This window comes from Corylus avellana, chromosome ca6, assembly GCF_901000735.1.
Source record: "Corylus avellana chromosome ca6, CavTom2PMs-1.0".
Classification (NCBI taxonomy): Eukaryota; Viridiplantae; Streptophyta; class Magnoliopsida; order Fagales; family Betulaceae; genus Corylus; species Corylus avellana.
This window is the reverse complement of record NC_081546.1, coordinates 22,408,786-22,414,565: the sequence shown is the minus strand read 5'-3', so window position 1 is coordinate 22,414,565 and position 5,780 is coordinate 22,408,786.

Genomic DNA, 5,780 nt, shown 5'->3' with positions numbered 1-5,780 from the left:
TGTATTTGGAAAAATTAATTGTTGATGGTCCCGATTTGTGGTTTCTTTAATGCACTTACCATCTATGAAAGGTACGAGCAAGAGGGAGAGAAAGCAGTGGAGCAAATGGCGTAGAAAGCAGCAGAGCAAGCGGGGGAGAAAGCAGTGGCGGATTGGAGATGCATTAGTGCACAACGATTCTTTGACTTGCAAAGTTTCATTTCTTTGTACTCCTTTTATATGGTTCATTAGTGTTTGATCTTCTCAATGGAAACTATGATGAAATGGAATTCTGAATTGCTAATTTTAAAGTTGTCCTGTTATCCCCAATAAGGATCATTGTAAAGCATGTAGATATGCATGATTGGTTGATTGTGCAAGAATTTGAGTCATCCTTGTCTTCCCATTTCTTCTTCTTTTTTCTTCTTTTCTTTTGTAAGTGCAGTATAATTTACAAATAAGGTGTGGTCATTCTCTACAAACTCTGCAATTTGTTATATTGTTGGAGCTATGCATTTCCCGCATCACCATCTTTAAGTGACTTTATTGTTGTTGTCGTTTTTTCAAATACCAAAATTTTTCCTTCAAAACGTGACGGACAAATCCCTGTTGTGGTTATGTCATATTCTCAAGAAGAAACAACAGGCCATGGAAAATGTGATGCAAAAGATTGATTTTACATGTACGATATCTCATTTTAACTTGTATGAAAGAAAATGAGGCCTTCTAAAAATGATTTTTTGGGAAGAAAAAAAAAAACTCCTCTTGTTAAACCCTGTCTTCTGGCTCCCTTCATGTGAAGCTCTTCTCCTACTGTCATATGTCTCACAATCCATTGTGGGGACTTGTTACATGATTGTACATTTATCTTTTAGTTTTCACTACCCTTTCTGCAACTGTTATGATGCTTAGAATCTATTGGATACTTTCTGTACTCAAAATATCACCAGCAGCACGGACAACTTTCCCATTTACTCCTTTCATCACGAGGATCCTCTCCGGGGTTGTGGAGTGGATTGTTGCAATGCATCGTGATATATTTTGGCCTTTATTTTAGTTATCTATAATTTTCTTCCTTTGTTTGGTTTAATTTTATTTTCACTTATCTTGAAAAAAAAATAATAAATAAATAAACGTATGAGAAAAAAAATGAATACTACAAGTAATATCCCAAATAACAACTCACAAAAAAAAAATAAAAAAAAATCCCAAATAACAGTATTGAAAGTTGCTCATAAAAGTTGATAGTATTACTCTTAAAAAGTGTGGATGGTGTCATTCAAATCGTGTTACCAAAAATAAAGGTAAATACTGTCTTACATCATACACTCTCACTTGAAAAAAACTCATCCTCGAGTTTTTTTTTGGGACATGGCACACGCAGCTTCTCCGAAGAAAGGTATTTGGAGAAATCTACATAGATAGTACCAAGACACGATTTTTCCTTTTCGTCTACTTCCAGAAAAATTCCTCGAACGATTTCTTCATGGATGTCATCTTTAACTTCAGCGTTTTCTTCAAAAGAATCATCAATTTTTGTGGTAATCGTGATGAGTTGTATCTGCGGTGGAGGAGGTGGTCGCTGTTCTTCCATTGATGTAGTTGTTGGAACAAATAGTTGTTGCTGCACAAATTGTTTCTTTGATGACAACTCCAAATTAACAGCATCAACATATTTTTCACCATAATTAATATTTTCTTCATAGACGAAGTGCCTATTTGGAGATTTATGAATATGATTACGGTCATGTACAGTGTGGCTTACGTCATCATCAAAGAATCTATCAACATAAGAATAATGAACGGGTTTCCTTTGGATCTCATAGTCATCTTGGGCATCCCTGTGATTCCAAAGGGCACACATCTCTATGCGTTCAAACATCTCCCACAACTGGCGCATCTCCTGTTGCATTGTTTGTTGGATCTACTGGAGCTATTGAAATTTGGCTCTCCAAGGAGCCTTTGATCGCTTGATGTATCGTTGGTAATCGGATCTCGAAACAACATCTCTCTCACGAACGGTGTCGTTATAGAAGTTGTTGTTGTAGTATAAGTTAGCCATCGAATTCGGATAATGCCAACTCGAATATCCCATGAATTTGGCTCTCGAAAGAGCCCCTCCCCTACAAGAGGCATTGTTGGAGAAGTTTGTCACAATTGCGCTGATTGGCCATGATTAGGATAAAACCTACTCAGATACCAACTAACATAACGAAAGACTAAGGTAACTAACCAAAGAGCAGCGTCTTTGATTCTGCAAGAAGAAGCGTCTTCGTCTTCTACCCAAAAGATAAAAACAAGCCCGCATGCTAAAAGAAAAATAAAACTCCACAGAGTATTTGAGAGAGAATTCTCTAATTTGATAATAATTTAATAAATCGAGTTTTACATTGCAAGTTAGCCTATTTATAGAAGAGAAATACATATAGAGAAACTAAACCTAATCCTAGTAGTAATAGTAAACATAATCCTAGTAGCAATAGTAAACCTAATCCTAATAAGAAAATGAAAGTAATTAAAGCAAATCTAATCCTACTAAGGAAAAGAAATAAAGTACTAATAAAATAAAATCCTAATATAAAATTGACAATCAGCGGGAATCGTGACAATCTTTTCTTTTATACTTTCTTTGTCTGAAAATGGATAAAATTCTGATTAAGCGACATTGCTCTAATATTATTTTTAATATATTTTTTTTATTTTCGTTTTTATCAAAAATAAAAGTAAATATCATCTTACATCAGATTATCTGGACTTAATGTTTACAACATTCTTTTATTCATGACTGATAAAATCACAAGGCCTATTCTCTTCTCTTTTTTGAAAAGTAATTAAAATATCATTAAAAGCACAAGGCGCCCTCATATCCAAGGCCTATTCTCTTTTCAATAAAGGTTAAAGGACTTATGTACTTTTGGTATCCATGGGGATGGTGAAAATGAGATAAAAGCTTGCTGGTTAGGCTTCAAAATGATCAAGGCTATTTTTGGTGTTAGTTGGTAGAATCATATGATTCAATACATTATATAACGAGAGCTCCTTACATCCGGATGGGCCGCAAATGCCTTCTTTTACAGCACCAAATTAGAAGCTGCCAGTTAGATAAGTACACAAAATGTAATGGACTTGGAAACACCAGATCCTTAAACAAATTTCCTTAAACAAATTTCATCATATTACTCTTTCTCTTTCTCTTTCTCTCTCTTGCCCGTTCAAAGCCCCAAGGCCCCCAACTCAATTGTTTACAAAAAAAAAAAAAAAGCCCCAACTCAACGGAACACCAACAAGAGTAAGCCAAAAACCAACAAGACTCAGCAACCCACGAACACCAACAAGAGTAGCCAAAAACCAGAAAATCAAAAACCAACATTTAGCCAAAAGCAGAGCAACCCACGAACACCAACATTTGAACTCCATTCAGAGCAACCCACGAACACAAACCCACTGCCAAAATTCCGGTTTTTCTCTGGTGGCCAACAAAAACCCAACATCGCCGGCCACTGCCCAGCCACGCCGGAATCCATGGTCAGGCCGTGACCCAGGCCTTGACCCAGCGTTGGTCACGGCCAGCCACCAACATCATCTATCTCTCTCTTGGGCGGATTCTGGCGGTGGCTCCATGGATTCCGATAGTTGCGTTTGGCTGGAGGGGTGGGGTGGTTTACGTTTGGCTTGAGGGGTGCGGGGTTGAGAGAGATCGGCCGGATGGTTGGCATTCGGCCTTCGTGGTGGGCGGCGAAAATTGGTGGTGGTCGGAGGCGCTGCTTGGTAGTGGCCGGTTGTGGTGGTGGGGTGGGAGGTGGCAGGGGAATTTGGGAGAGGGGGCTGCAGCATGTGGGAGAGTGGGGAAAACGAAGAGAATTTTCTATTAAATAGGTTAGTTGATCAGGTGTTTTCATTTCTATTGAATTTTATGCTCTTGCCTGATGTGTCAAGTTTTGATTTGTTGCTGTAAAAGTGGTATTTTGCAGCGCATCCGGACCTAAGGTTTTCTATTATATAATAGTGTTAAAAGGTAAGTTATTCCAATGGTTTTTGGTGCTATTGCTCTTGAACTTTGGGTTTAGTTCCGTTAAAGTAACTTGGTTATCTGCGACAGTACTAAAAGGAGAATATGCGGAAATAATTAATGAATATTGTAATCATCTGCCCTGCGATATGGCTATTCATGCATTGCTTGCAAAATGTTTTCATTTCGTGATGATTGACTTGTTTGTATGTGTCTTTGATTGAAAGTTCTGCAACCATTAGAACTACGTATCGAATAAGTTCATGTTTGCATTGCATGCTTCAGGCTCAGTGGATGGCCCCAGAAGTGCTAAGAAACGAACCTGCAGATGAAAAGTAAGCCCCCCCCCCCCAACACACATTTTTTTTCTCTCCTACTGATATTTTTAGTGTTTTGTTTTGGACCCTCCATGGAGTTTTTTCATAATTGCATCATATAATTCAATATGCAGGTGCGATGTATATAGCTTTGGAGTCATACTATTGGAGCATGTCAACAACCTGACTCACTTCTCATTGGATTGGACGGCAAAAATCACTACAAAAAAAAGGGGAGTTTCTGACGTGGCAAACAGTGTCTTTTTTTTGCCACGTCAGTAATTACTGACGTGCGAATTAGACACGTCAGCAAAATAATTTTCTGACGTGTCAAAGTTAACACGTCAGGATTTACTGACGTGTTAATTCTTGACGCGTCAGTAAAAATTTAGCCAAATTTAATTTTGACGCAATTTTTTTAATTAGAAATAAAAATTATTAATTTCTGACGTGCCAACATTCGGCACGTCAGAAATTGCTGACGTGTCGTAATTTCTGACGTGTCAAAACGACACGTCAGAAATTTTTATTTCTATAATTATTATTATGTTTATTATTATTATTATTATTATTGTTTTCTTTTGGTTTTTTGTTTTTGTTTATACAACTTATTTAATATTTATATACTTCAATATGCCTAATGCATGTTAATTACTTAATTTTATTATTTTAAGGAGATTCCAAAATATTGAACGAGCTAAATTATAGGATAATGTACGTTATATATCCTTAATTTAGGTTTGACGTACACCGTACATGTCATTTTTATAACTTTGATTTGGAAAATTTGCTTTACAAAACCAATCATTCCAAAACATATTATATATATATATATAAACATGTCGATATACTATTTTTGTATAAAATGTCATTTTCAATTAATTTGGAGATATTGGAACTTCAAGGGATGAAAACACAAAATCTTTTGTGATTAAATACTATATATTAATTTACAAACCTTTTTTCTTCTTCTTTGATTTTTGAAAAATACTTAGATTAATATTAGAACCTTTGCTATAATTAAGTTAATTACAATATATTATATATTATACTTACAATAATTAAATACTATATACTTAGAATATTATATTTATAGGATATAATTCAGTATATTAACGTACTTAATTATATATATCATACAATTATATTTATAAATATAATACAAATATATAACTTATATATATATATATACATAATTACTGACGTGCCAGCTTGGCACGTCAGGCGTTCCTGACGTGCCAAGTGGCGCGTCAGGCGTGGCCTTGGGAAGGCCAGCGCCTGCTGGCCGTCCCATCGGCCACGCCTTGCAGGCGTGCTAGCTTTTAAATTTGGGATTTCTCCCATTTTTTTTTTTCCCTCCAGCTACCTCTCCCGCCGGCCTGCCTTCTTTTTCCCTCCCATTCTTTTTTCTTCTTCTCTCCTCCGGCGCCCACAGCTCTCTCTCCCGCGCTCTCTCTCTCTCTCAGCTCTCTCTC